Source organism: Panthera leo, chromosome C2, assembly GCF_018350215.1.
Source record: "Panthera leo isolate Ple1 chromosome C2, P.leo_Ple1_pat1.1, whole genome shotgun sequence".
In the NCBI taxonomy this organism is placed as follows: Eukaryota; Metazoa; Chordata; class Mammalia; order Carnivora; family Felidae; genus Panthera; species Panthera leo.
This window is the reverse complement of record NC_056687.1, coordinates 49,668,409-49,683,628: the sequence shown is the minus strand read 5'-3', so window position 1 is coordinate 49,683,628 and position 15,220 is coordinate 49,668,409. Positions and strand designations below refer to the sequence as shown.

General features: G+C 37.5%; 1 protein-coding gene across 5 annotated transcripts in view; it reads right to left on the bottom strand.

The window, feature by feature from the left end:
- Positions 1–15,220, bottom strand: part of ZPLD1 (zona pellucida like domain containing 1) — a 536,628-nt gene that overhangs the window by 101,208 nt on the left and 420,200 nt on the right. For all 5 annotated transcript variants that reach the window (XM_042955552.1, XM_042955553.1, XM_042955551.1 and 2 more), the window contains one exon: positions 3,652–3,744. The gene's annotated coding sequence lies outside the window, so the exon portion shown is untranslated. The remainder of the gene's footprint in view (positions 1–3,651; positions 3,745–15,220) is intronic.

Sequence of the window (15,220 nt, the reverse complement as noted above, 5' to 3'; positions counted from 1 at the left end):
ATAAGACCAGATTAGACAAAGATAGAAAATCATCAAAGGAAAAATGCATGAGAATTTCTCAGAATTGAAGGACATGATCTCAGGATTGAAATAGTAGACTGAGGGCTCAACATGATAAATGGAAAAATACCTGTATCTGGACACTTTGTTGTGAAATTTTGGAGTGCCAAAGATAGAAAATTCAAAAAGCTTCTGGGGGGATTAAAATTTACCCATAAATGAAGGAAAATGAGAAACAGAAGACTTATCATCAATACTAGATGCTAGAAAGTGGTACAGCAGTGCTTTCAAAATATGAGAGAAAATGACTCTTAACCTAGAGGGAAGTCCCAAATTATAAGTTTGAGTCAAGAGCCAGTCTAGATTGTTAGAGCAGGAAAACCAGCTAGTGGTTAAGGATAGTGGCCTCACAGAAAGGGGGTCAAGAAAGAATATGTAATATAAACAATATTTTTTTAATGGTGTTAGGATACAAGGGAAAATAGTGAAGAGATTGGAACAGGGAATTTCAATGTACAAAAGCCTGATTGACTTTTCAATTTACTATTCTCATATAGTCAGAATAATGTGAAAATGTATATTAGCTATCAAAATTTAAAACTAATCTACAGGCCAAATTCAGAAAATATGTATTTTATATAATGGAATACATTTTCATCAACCTTGATTTTGTAAAAATAAAAATGACAGAAGTTGGAAGAGGAGGGAGAGTGGATGAGAAGGGCACAGGTACTAATACCCTCGTCTTACAAAACATGGAGTCAAGAGATACAGTTTACAGTTAATGTAGAAAAAAATGATGCAAATATATAAATTAAGATTAGAAAGGTAGCCACTAAAGGATTGAAAAATAATAACATAATTTAATGAAAGCATGGAGGCACTGATGGGGCACACTGGATAGCTAAATCCTTGCTATCATGGCAGAAAATAAATAGAAGCTGTCAAAAAGTAATTCATCAAGAAATAATAGTGTAATCATATTATTTAGAAATGTTAAGATGACAACTCAGACTAAGAGCTGAAAGAATTAAAAATGGATACTTGTGGAGAGGAAGACTGTAGTAGGTAAACTTTGTTTTCATCATAAATAGTTCTACATAACTTTTTATTTTATTTTTTAAGTTTGTTTATTTTTGACAGAGGCAGCACGAGTTGGGGAGGGGCAGAGAGAGAGGAGAAGAGAGAAAATCCCAAGCAGGCTCCAAGCTGTCAGCGCAGAGCCTGACACGAGGTTCAAATTCACAAAACTGTGAGATCATGACCTGAGCAGAAACCAAGAGTTGTATGCTTAACCAACTAAGCCCCCTTGGCATTCCTACATAACTTTATTTTTAAATAGTTGTGTGTATTTCTTTGACAATTAAACAATATAAGATTAATTCAATACCTGTAATTGTCAAAATGTACTAATAAAGGTACTAACATTTAATATATTAATCTCTTAAATACTATGGCTTCAATTTATCTCTCTTGTACCCATTTACTTCTGAAGGTTAGCTAGGGGGTTTGAGACCTACACACTATTTTTTAGACGTAATTTTATCTAATACATTTCTAAAATATCTAAGACAGAACCTCTGAGGTTCTAAAATTGCTGATCGAAAATAATTTTCAAAACGTAAATGTATCTTCCCTCAAGAATTTCACAAACAAAAGTAAATTCGCCTAATGAAATAATGAGAAATACTCGTAAGTGTATGCATAGAATTATGGAATGAGGATTAACCCACTTGGTAGTTCCTGAGAGATAAGTTCTCAAACTTGGCTATACAACAGAATTGCCTGCATTTGAAAAAATATACCCTATTAAATTAATTCTCTGGGGCCCCATGTGCAGGGTTTTAAAAATAGCATCCAAGTAAAATGCCACCAAGACTAAGAGCCACTGTCCTAAAAAGGGGGGCTATTTTTTTAGTGTTTCCATAAGGAATTGCTTCTCAACATTTCTGGGGTAATTTATATGTTTCTTTGGAATCAGGAGAAAAATCAGTTGAGAAATGCAGAAAACAGGAAAAAGTATAATTCTCTTGTAAGAACCAAAATGTAACAATCAACATAGAAACACACTGGTTCAAAAGAATCTCGGGGCGCCTGGGTGGCGCAGTCGGTTAAGCGTCCGACTTCAGCCAGGTCACGATCTCGCGGTCCGTGAGTTCGAGCCCCGTGCGTCAGGCTCTGGGCTGATGGCTCAGAGCCTGGAGCCTGTTTCCGATTCTGTGTCTCCCTCTCTCTCTGCCCCTCCCCCGTTCATGCTCTGTCTCTCTCTGTCCCAAAAATAAATTAAAAAAAAAAAAAAACGTTGAAAAAAAAAAAGAATCTACTAGTCAAGTGGAAAGCAGGAGCAGGAAACAGTGACAGGAGACTCAAAAGTTGAGGTTGACACTTCTGAGAACCAAACAGGAGCAGGAAGAGAGAATTTCCTTATCTACTCCAGCAGTATTGTTCATGGCTATGGTCATGTTGTAAGTGTGCGTTCATAGCCCTGTTAGCTACTAACAGTGAGCCATGCTTGAAAATAAAGTAAATATTAATCAATTTGTGTGCATAGTACATTTTAAACAAATCCTATATGAGTTATCTCCTAAGAAATAACAAGTTTAAGAAGCAAAATAAACGCTTACGTTGGCAATTTTGGCACATAATGCTACAGTGAGTGATGTTCATTTTACTCGGATTCAGAATGTTACCTTATTTGAATATAACCCAGTATTCTTCACTGGTGTTTATCTGTGTTTGAATATGTACTATAGGCTAAAGTGCTTTATAAATGCTACTAAATTTAGGGGCGCCTGGGTGGCTCAGTCGGTTAAGCGGCCGACTTCGGCTCAGGTCATGATCTCGCGGTCCGTGAGTTCGAGCCCCGCATCGGGCTCTGTGCTGACAGCTCAGAGCCTGGAGCCTGTTTCAGATTCTGTGTCTCCCTCTCGCTGACCCTCCCCTGTTCATGCTCTGTCTCTCTCTGTCTCAAAAATAAATTTAAAAAAAAAACGTTAAAAAAAAAAAAATAAAAACAAAAAAAAAAAAAAGAAAGATAAATGCTACTAAATTTAAATTTACTTCATTTGTATTTGCAATGATTTGTTTATATATCCATAAAGACTATGTACAATGTTGGAAATATTTTAAGGATCATTTACGATTTGTAGAATTCCCAAGAATTCCAATTTGTCATTGGCAAACCCCAAAGATTAATATCTGTTAGGAATTTAGAAACGTCACACATTTCCTTTATGCTAAAAGTCATTGTAGTAGTGATTGTGGGTGTTTTAAAAAACCAAGTCTTTACATTTCTTTCAAGTGAGAACTTGTTGACTAATGAGGGCAATGGGCTTTGGGAAGAAGTATGTGTGTATGCTGTGGGGGTGAGTGTTGTATTGATGGAGCTATGGCCTTGGACCAAGGAGGAAACAGCTGCACAACTCAGGAAAAGGTCTACGTGGGTGCAGTCTCTAATGAAGAAACTAAGGCAACAAAATACCAGTCGTCCTCCTGAATTCACAGATCTGAAAAAAACATATGTAGCAGCCATTATCTCCTGGTGCTTCACTTAGTCAGCTTTTCCACCATTTCTACAACAAAATAATCGAGTTCAGACCTGACAAGTATGTTCTAACAAGAGTCCCTTTACCTGTTAAGAGGTGGCCATACCTGTAGCAGAGAAATATCCATCCATTTTTGATGATGTGCTCCCTCTTCTCCATTGAGTTTGTAATTAACTTTTAATTAAAATTTTAATGAAATCTGAGATACAGAATAAGAGTAGAGGTAATTAATATTTAATATTAAAAATGTTAGTGCAGAAAAAAGTTGGTGAGTCTTATTTTCTTTTCTCAAAAATTGGCAATCATATACGCTACTGTGTTTATCTTGTCACCTTATCCATCAAAGAATCTGAAAGGTAAGTACTACAATTAGTCACAATAAATGACGTAAGACATTTGTTTAGCGTAATTGATTTACCTTCCTTTTTATTATTCATATTTTGATAGTTCTGCTTCAAGTGTTTATCATGGTTCTGAGCTTTGCTAACCTACCTCAGTGGAGTACTAAGGAGTAGAAGAGAACACACATTTTTTGAAAACGTAATGTTCCATATAGTTTCCATACTTTACTTAATACAATAATGCTATGAGGTTTATATTATTATTCCCATTTTATGGATGAGAAAACAGATTCAGGTGATTTTAATGAATTTGAAAAGCAAATAAAAGCTAATTTTCTGTAAATCCAGAGCTGGATTTAAACCATAGATGTTTCTTACTGCAAAGCCCATATTCTTTCCATGGTGCCACAACACCATTTCCCTGCAGTTACTCTCAGAGAATTGATGAAGGATATTTTATCTGTTTGTGATTATGCTATTAGTAAAGTAGGTAAATTCTCTCTCTCCCTCCCTCCCTCCCTCCCTCCCTCCTTCTCCCCCTCTCCCTCTCCCTCTTTCTCTCCCTCTGTCTCCCTCTCTCTCTCTCCCTCTCCCTCTCTCTCCCTCTCTCCATCTCTCTCCCTCACTACCCTCCCACTCTGTCATATGCACACACTAAACAATACTGAGCAAAAAGATTCAAGATACAGGAAAAACAGAACATTCACACAATTGGTTCTGAGCCCCTGCCTGACACCTGCTACAATGACATTTTTGTTCACTCTCAAATCAACCTAGGAAAGCTGCGTAAATGGACATTAGGTCCAGAGGACCATGCAAAGCAAAAGAGAGGGCAAGAGCCCCCTATTTATGCCCTCTGAAATCAGAGGTGGGGGACCATGGTGTGTGGTAATGTCAGAGGTTTCTCCACAACTGTGACATATGAGAAGACTGAAATCATTCTCATTTTCTCTGCGATGCTGTGGATCTATCCGAAAAGAACAAAAATTGAACAATTTACCTTTCTGTTGCTATCCTGCCCAAACAGAATGTGATTATTAAACTTTGTGAGAAGGCAATCAGAATGAGTGAATGTGAAAATGAAACCGTTAACAAATAAGCCTGAAATGTAAGTTGGTAAGGGACTTTGAAATATAAGTTGGCTACAAATGAAACTTCTCCAGATTCTGATTATTATGGCCTCTTTCTAGGGACAGAAGAGGAAAACACATTCACACAGCTTCAATTATCCTTCACATTACTGGAAAGATACTGTAAGGTGGATGGTAGAGCAACGTGCTATGATAATGATACGATCAAAGCAAATGCTATTAAACAAAATGAAACGTTATAAACCACTGCAATTAGAGAAGCACAATTTAAATAATCCATAAAAGTTCTTAAATGATAAAAACTATTCTTATAGGACTTAGAGCTCCATTTGTTCCTTTCCCTCCCTAGCTGGTAAATTCATCTAGCTACTTATTTATTTATTAAAGTCAAGGGAGCTGCTCCATTGTCACATTTCATTAAAGGTGGTCTTGAGCCGAGCACAACAGAAAGCCATGATTGTGCTGCAGAGCTCCCCTACAATTAGACACTCACTGAAATGATTAAGTAGATTAAGTAGATTTTTATAATTAAATAGACTTTACTTAAACTAGTAAAGCTGATGGGCAAAAATATGTTTTTCTGCCTTATACAGAATTAGTAATTCCTGTATGCATTCCAGATTTTTCATCTAGCTGTTTTTAAACATTTTAAAAAATTTGTGATTACTTTTTTCCATATACAGAGCAATTATATATTTAAAATACTCTATAAGGCAGGCTCAATCATTTTTTATTGGCTCCTCTGAAAAGTGGGTCAAGACTATCCTTGCACTTGTAAATGGAGAAAAGGGCACACACTAAGTTTTAGTGAATTGATCAAGGTCCAATCATAAGAATGATTTATGAATGATGTTTTTAAATTCCTGGATGCTATCAAAGCGTTTAAAGGAAAACAAAGTGTGAAATGAAGCTATTTGATTACTCCTTTAATGAATATGGTTAGCCATGATGTCTCAGATCCAGGAAGCTGAAGAGGGTCAAATATATGAAAATGTGAAGAATTATAGGATTAGTCATCAGATCAACTTTCAACAACTACAAACACCAAAACTAAAATACAGTCCTACCACATAGCCATGGTTTGATTGAGAAGCCTCATACTCATAAGTCTTCCATGTATGTGTTTACTCAAGTCGGCTTCTAAAACATGTTACACGTAACAGTTTTGTCAGCTTTGGCCCATAGAACCAGGGATTATTTTTTGAAATTATTTTTATTGCCAGGAATAATTAATGAAATGGTATACAGTAAAGGTCCTCGCAGAAGCAGTGGCTCACCCATGTAAACATGGACTCTGTATTTAAGTATGGTCATTATCACACACCTCAGAGACGTCTTGTTGATGATATCCTGCAAGCTAAACACTCTCTTAAACCAAACCCAGTCCCAGTTCTTCTGCTAACAATTAAAGGCAACAGAAAACTGCAAATTACTGATTAGGAGTTTTGAATTACTCTAATCCAGACACTTCAGTAATTCTTTAGTGCAAGTAAAAGCAAGCATAAAAACCGGAAAGAGCAGATTTTAAAAAAAATGAAGGTCACATAAGAAAAACCAATTACAAGTTTTTTAGATCCTTTCATTCTTCTGTCTATTTTGCAGTAGTCACAGACTAGGTGCCAGAGACACCATGGAGAAGGAAAAAAGGTTGGTCTTGCCTTGGTGGGGCTTACTTTTGAATGTCAGAGAAAGATTCTTTAATTCCGTTGAATTGTTTTTGAAATTAGGAATAGAGAACAATATATAACAAAGGCAAAATTTCACTCTACTTCCTTTCCCCTTCTTGTGAGTCATCAGATGCTGAGGCTCTGAATTCAGTTGGTGTGGCCTCTGGCAAATTACTTAACTTCTATATGCCCAAGGTCCTCACAGGAAAATGGGAGAAATACTTACACCTATCTTGTTTTGTTTTGTTTTTTTCGAAGAGAGAGAGCAAGTAGGGGGTGGGGCAGAGAGAGAGGGAGACGGAGGATCTGAAGCAGGCTTTGCACTAACAGCAACAAGTCCCATGTGGGGCTTGAACTCACGAACCCATGAGATCAAGCCCAAGCTGAAGTGGGACACTCAACTGACTAAGCCACCCAGGCACACCTAACTGCACCTATCTTAAAGGGTTATTGTGAGATTAAATGTGTTAACCAATGTAAAATACTATATGGAACAATGTGTGGCATACAGTAGAACTTAATAAATGTTAGCATTTCCCATTGTGAGAGTTATTATGATTTTCATTACAACCTTCTGATTTGTATTCTTAAGTGGTTAGAGCAAAAGTCGTAAGAGACAGCAACCACCTCAATGTTACAAAGCCCTGGTAACTGAAGAGCTAGCTCACAGAAACTCTGAATCAGGAGTGTCACCACATACAGGGTGAGTTTTACCCACTATGCAATTGGGCAAATCTGCTATGAATAACTAGGGGCACTTAAAAGTCAACAGTTACTTGCCTACGGGACTCAGAAGCGCTTTTGGGGGCAAAAAGGACCTGATCATTGGAAAAGAGAGAGCTGAGCCCACAAATTTGGTATGAGGCTATTGGGCCAGGAAGAGAACAGGGAGGTGATGCTGCGCACTGCAAATATCTTCTCAAATTGCTCTTCAGTCCAGTGCTCAGGGTCTTACTCCAGTATTTCTTTGGGGGAAGTAAAAGGTAAATCTTCCTCCAAGTTGCATCTCCTTGGGAAAGTTCAAGGTGCCAGCACCGTCAGCATCAGCAAATCCCTCTAAGACATGCTGGGCACCATGGACAGTGAACGAGTCTGGATGCTGCTTTTGGCTTGAGAGCCCACAGGAGCTCCTCCATGACAAGCCAGAGCTGAACAGGAAACCCAGAGCAAGTACCGCAGTGTGACCAAGAGTGCTGGGACCAGAGGTCATGTGAAACATTCTCCTTAAAAAACCCAATACATCTAAGTGAAGAATCTGAACATTTCTAGACCTTCTGCAAAGCAGGCATTGGTTTGTCTACAAATACTGACTTGTATATGTTATTTGATGCTGTTGTTACCCCTCAATTTGTGTGCTTTAAGGTATTCCAACTCCCTTGCTCTTTGGAAAGCACTCTAGAATTTTTTAGTGGATAAACATTTTTAAAAGTATTATTAAAGTGTTTCAAATTCTACCTATAGTTTGGAAATAGCAATATTTTTCTCGCTTACTTTCAATAAAGAATAAACCTTACATCCTTTCCTGGGAAGCAAAAAGTATTTTGTGTCATTTGTAAAGAAGATAAGGTTGACTGTCATGTAGCAATTCTCCATCCTGCATCATTTTTGGCACACAGATAGTACTACTTTTAATTTGGGTTGTGGTTTAGCAACTATAAGAACAAAAGATATTGCTTTCTAATACTTGTCTCCAGGGTAATATAAACTAATCCAGGAGATAGACTCCATCCTTGTGCAAAAGATGGCTAATTCTAGGCTAGGGAAGTTTGAAAGTTAAAATTAGATACTCTCAGCTCAGTGCATAGCTTTTGGTTTCTTGCTAAACTGAATGATTTTTAAGTAAGTGAATTTTTAACAAACATGCTGAAATATGGTTCCCAGTGAGAAATGTCCTTCACAAAAGTTCATGTATTTAAGAACTAAATACTTATTCCAATGAAGATTATTACTTAAAACTTGATTAGAATTAATTTTGGAAAATTTTTCCAGAGGTATTCTACAAACTATACAAAATACCAGACTCATCAAGATAAATTATATGGCTCCATTCTGATCCTCGATATAATAATCATGTTTAGTCCAGAATCACTTTCGACCTTTTCAGGAGCACAGAACCAATCTAAGTAAGAATATGCTTCACTGAAGTTTTTAGGAGGAAATTCCCTCAAAGGACATGCCTAATGAGAGTTGCAACAAAGTATTGAAAAGTAATAAAATAGTTACAAATGCTTATAATCTCCTGATAAATTTTAAGAGGCCAGATTCTCATTTGCCCAAGCTTAAAAATATGCATTACGGAATATATATAATTTACAACTTTCTATCAGAAACATGAATTTCAGCAAGGCTGAAGGCTGAAACAAGAAATTGTATTTTGGAGTTGGGTCATTTTGAAAATTATGACCAAATAATTCTAAAAACGGGCAATTACCTTATATCAGCCCTTTGTAAAATCTTTTTTCCTGTGGTTAGGTTTTGTGGCTGGGTATTTTCTGGTAAATGAAAAAGTCAAACCAGTGACATTCCACTAACTCTACCCTCCTCTCCACAGCCCTTCTTGATTTCAGGTTTGGTATGTTGGGTTTTGCTGGTGGGTTCTCTACATATGGTGGTTTTTGTATAGGTAAAACTGTTATCTCCTGGGTAGCTTGAGTTAAGTTTTAAGTTTTCTTTTATTTCTAAAAATCTTCATACAGATAGACTCAAGTAGACTAAAAATCAAGCTAATTATGAAACTTATGTTTTATCAATATATTATATGAATTTCTCAATCTGTTTTAATGTGAAAGTAATTCCCTCAACTGGGAAACAATGTTTATACTGATCTATGTCAGTCAGTAAATTCAGAAAGTCACAGTTCCGATGAAAGCAACATTTTCTAGAAAGGGGTCCATTCACAAAGGACTTGAACAGACATTATTCGAAAAAAGATATACAAATGTCCAAAGGTACATGAAAAAAAATGCTCAACATCACTAATCACCAGGGAAAGAAATACAAAACAAAACCACAATGAGATATCACATCACATCTGTTGGAATGACTATTACCAGGAAGACAAGAGATAACAAGGGCTGGCAAGGATGTGAAGAAAAGAGAAACTTTGTGCTCTCTTGGTGGGAATGTAAATTGGTGTAGCCACTATGGAAAAGAGTATGGAGGTTCCTCAAAAAAATAAAAATAGAATTACCATATGATCCAGCAATCCCACTTCTAGGTTATCCAAAGGAAATGAAATTACTATCTCAAAAAGATATCTGTGTTCATTGCAGCAGTATTCATAATAGCCAAGACATGAAAACAATCTAGGTGTACATCCATCACTGGGTGAATTATATACATATATATATTATATATAATATTTATAATGTATAATATATAATCAACAATAAAAGAAAAGAAAATTCTGCCATTTGCAACAGTGTGGGTGAACTTAGAGGGCACTATGCAAAGTAAGATAAAGACAACTACTGCAGAATCTCACTTGTGTGTAGAACCTTAAAAAATCACACGCACACACACACACACACACATATAAAATCAAATTCATAGAAACAAAATTTAGATTTGGTGGTTGGCAGGGGTGTGAGGGTGGGGAAATGGGTGAAGGTGGTCAAAGGGTACAAACTTGGGAGTTATAAAATGAATTCTGGGGATATAATGCACAGCATGGTGACTATAGTTAACAACACTGTACTACATACTTGAAAGCTGCTTAGAGAATAGATCTTAAAAGTTCTCACCAAGCAAACAAAAACAAAAAAAATGACAACTATGCTGAGTGATGGATGGATATGTTAACTAACCTTATTGTGGTAAACATCCATAATATGTATGTATAGCAGATCACCATGTTGCACACCTTAAACTTATGTAATATGATATATCAATTATACCTCAATAAAGCTGTAGGGGGAAAGTAAATGAGAAAGGGGAACATTCATACACAAAAGGGGAGAAATAATAACTTGGGCATCTGGCATAGTCCTAGCATCACACTGTTTGTGATAAAGTTTTAGCACAAATACCAAACTCACCACCATCTGCCCATGAACGTCAGTGGATTCTGGCTGCACACACAAAAGCAGAGGATGGCCACATCAGAGCTAATCTACTATTGACATATGGAAGATGTATGAATGCAGCCCCCTGATGATCAAGAAGGAAGCAGGAGCTGGAAGACTACCAAAAGCAAACAGCTTTCCTTCTCTCTGCAGGCATATATGCAAAATAAATCACTCCTGAGATGGTGATTAATGTTTTATATTTGTCTACTTCTCCTTCCAATAAAATTAAATTAACGTACATCTAGTTACTTATGAGACTGAGTTCTTACTGCCTTCTCCAAGGCTAGTTTACTATTTATGAATGTGGTTAGTTGTTGTGCTTTTTACATCTCTTTAATGGTCTTGATAATGGTGAAGACATTAGAAGATACTGTGTTTCCTCCATTTACTGGTCTTTGTCTTAGACTCCCCTGGGGTGAGGTGTGTAGTGATCTGACAAACAGACCCATTCCTGTGCTTCCAAATCTGTTCTCTTCCAATGGCTTGTGTGTCCCTACTGCTCCTAACACAGCAGCTCCCTGTGAACTGAGGTATTCTCAGCTAACATGTTGATCTGGAGTTAAACTTGTATGAAATTCACTGTAGAGTGTCATTGGCTATTCTGCCTCATATCTTTATGTAGCTTCAAACTCTCATTTCCCCTACTTGATATTGGCATTGAATTATAAATCACTTCCATTGAATACTTAATCAAGATTAGATTTTTTTTGCCTATTTCCATACTGAAATGGTGATGTGCAGATGTCCTCAATGTCAGTAAGTTTTCATGAGCCTTATTCCTTGGTTCTCTGACTGGAGTGTTTGTGTAATGATGTAAATAATGTAAAAAAATGATGTAAAAATATGAGAGCCAGGCAAAGACCCATGTCCTCTCCTCATTATCTGAGTAATCTGGTCATGGTCTTTAATCTCTCTAAATCTTAGGTTCTTCATCTGAAAAATAATTTTCTGCCTCACAGTGTGGTTGTGGGATGAATCAAATTCACACAGATAAAATACCTCACACATGGTAAACACTTGACAAATGGTACCTGACATTAAATATTTTTAATTTCACAACTCCTGATAAGTCAATACATTGACAAATTCTATATAATTATTTTTAAAACTACTAATATATTGATAAATTATGTATATGATATATGAATTCATTACATTTCCTCGTCACCTAATTTAGACAAAAAATAATTAAGATTGCATTTTCTTTGATGTGTTTTTAGAAGATAACTAATAGTAGGTTAATGGAGGAGAGAATAGAAATAGTTCATAAGAGAATATAATTAACAGATATGTCTATGTGTTATCAACACATGAATCTCATAAATTCTCAGTTTTGTAAAATCCAACCATAACTCAGAACCCATTAATGGTGGCAATACATGCATAGCCATTGTAAACAGAGGATCAAGCTTCTAATTCCAAATTAATTCTAATATGAGTTTGCTTCTGTATCATCTTAAGACATATTTTTATATTTTCAGGTACCAGATTTCAATAATACCAAGTTTTACAAATTTTCTTATTTTTATCTTTCTGTAATATTGAGATTTGCATATGATATTACAAATAATGTTAATAAATATGATTGTCATATACATATATATAACATATGTATAATAATTTGAGCTAATTGAAACGTATTGCTGACTTTGTCAATCTAAAACATGTACTGTAGGTAATTTCCATGAGTGCATTTTTCAAAATTGTGAAAAATAACATTCTTTGTACAATGTGAAGCAGTCAATATATTAATATTCCAGTCCCTGTTTCCAGCATATTCTCAGGGCTTCTTGAACAGGAGAGTGCTATATTCTTCCAGAAAGCTTTCTTTTGGGGGGATATCTTTTCTCCAATTATGTAGCAATTTAGCTAAAAAATGTAAGACTATGGATTTGAATTTAAAGAATGACAGCTTAGTAACAAGATAGTCTGAGATGATGCTCAAGAAGATGGACAATTCTATTTTGTTTATTTGTTTTGTTTTGTTTGTTTTTATTTGAGTATAGTTGACACAATGTTACATCAGTTTCAGGTATACAGCATAGTGATTTGGCAAGTCTCCATGTTATGCTATGTTCACAAGTGTAGGTATCTTCTGTCACCATACAATGTTATTACAGTGCTATTGACTATATTCTGTATGTTGTACCTTTCATTCTCATGACTTATTTATCCTACAACTGGAAATTTGTATCTCTCATTCTCCTTCACTTATTTTGCCCATCTCTCACCTCCCTCCCCTTCGACAACCATCAGTTTGTTCTCTGTATTTACAGATCTGATTATGTTTTTTTGTTTATTTATTCATTTGTTTTGTTTGTTTTACATTTCACATAGAAGTGAAATCATATGGTATTTATCTTTTCTGTCTGATTTACTTCATTTTGTATAATACCCTCCAGGTCCGTCCATATTGTCACAAATGTCAAGATCTTATCTTTTTTAGAGGGATCCTGGGAAGATGGCGGAGTAGGAGGATGCTGGGCTCACTGAGTATCCTTCTGATCTCTTAGATTCCACCTACAACTGCCTAAATAACCCAGAAAACCACCTTACACTAGCAGAACAGAGTCTCCGGAGCCAAGTGCAGACAAGAGGCCCACGGAAGAGGGTAGGAAGGGCAGCAAGGCGGTGCGCGCTACACAGACTGGCGGGAGAAGGTCAGGGCTGAGGGGAGGCCCGCCAGCCAAGCAGAGCCCCCAAGTCTGGCTGGCAAAAGCAGAGGGGCCGGAGGGAGTGTGTTCCGATATCAAGCGGGACTTGACATCTGGAAGGTTATAAGCTAACAGCTCTGCTCAGAGAGCGGGAGGGCTGGAGGAAAACGGAGGGAGAGTTGTTGAGCACCTGATGACAGAGCACAGTTTGGCGGGGAACAAAGGCACTCACCAGCGCCATCTCCCTCACCCATCCCCCAGCCAAAATCCCAAAGGGAACCAGTTCCTGCCAGGGAACTTGCTTGCACCGCACAAACACCCAACGCTGTGCTTCTCCAGATCTGTCCCTCCAGCGGGTCTGACTCCCTCCCAGTGCCACAGGGCCCCTCCCGAAGCGGATCTCCGAAGGAAAAGCGAGCTGACCCTGCCACTCTCGCCCCTGTGCACCTTGCTGAACCACCCCAGCTAATACGCCAGATCCCCAGCACCACAAGCCTGGCACTGTGCAAGCAGCCCAGATGGGCCATGCCACCCCACAGTGAATCCCACCCCTAGGAGAGGGGAAGAGAAGACACACACCGGTCTGACTGTGGCCCCAGCGGTGGGCTGGGGGCAGACATCAGGTCGGACTGCGGCCCTGCCCACCAAGGCAAGTTATTCAAGACAGCACACGGGAAGTGCCCGCAGTCCCGCACCACTCCAGGGACTATCCAAAATGACCAAACAGAAGAATTCCCCTCAGAAAAACGTCCAGGAAATAACAACAGCTATCGAACTGATCAAAAATGATTTAAACAATATAACAGAAAGTGAATTTAGAATAGTCATAAAATTAATCGCTGGGCTTGAAAACAGTATAAAGGACAGCAGAGAATCTCTTGCTACAGAGATCAAGGGACTAAGGAACAGACAGGAGGAGCTAAAAAATGCTATCAATGAACTGCAAAATAAAATGGAGACAACTACGGCTCGGATTGAAGAGGCAGAGGAGAGAATAGGTGAACTAGAAGAAAAAATTATGGAAAAAGAAGAAGCTGAGAAAAAGAGAGATAAAAAAATCCAGGAGTATGAGGGGAAAATTAGAGATCTAAGTGATGCACTTAAGAGAAATAATATACGCATAATTGGTATTCCAGAGGAAGAGAGAGGGAAAGGTGCTGAAGGGGTACTTGAAGAAATAATAGCTGAGAACTTCCCTGAACTGGGGAAGGAAAAAGGCACTGAAATCCAAGAGGCATACATAACTCCCTTCAGATGTAACTTGAATCAATCTTCTGCACGACATATCATAGTGAAACTGGCAAAATACAAGGATAAAGAGAAAATTCTGAAAGCAGCTAGAGATAAACGTGCTATAACATATAAAGGGAGACCTATAAGACTCGTGACCCATCTCTCTACTGAAAATTGGCAGGCCAGAAAGGAATGGCAGGAGATCTTCAATGTAATGAACAGAAAAAATATGCAGCCGAGAATCCTTTATCCAGCAAGTCTGTCATTTAGAATAGGAGAGATAAAGGTCTTGCCAAAGAAACAAAAATTGAAGGAATTCATCACCACTAAACCAGCCCTACAAGAGATCCTAAGGGGGATCCTGTGAGACAAAGTACCAGAGACATTGCTACAAGCATGAAACCTACAGACATCACAATGACTCTAAACCCATATTTTTCAATAATAACACTGAATGTAAATGGACTAAATGCGCCAACCAAAAGACATAGGGTATCAGAATGGATAAAAAAAACAAGACCCATCTATTTGCTGTCTACAAGAGACTCATTTTAGACCTGAGGACACCTTCAGATTGAGAGTGAGGGGATGGAGAACTATTTATCATGCCACTGGAAGTCAA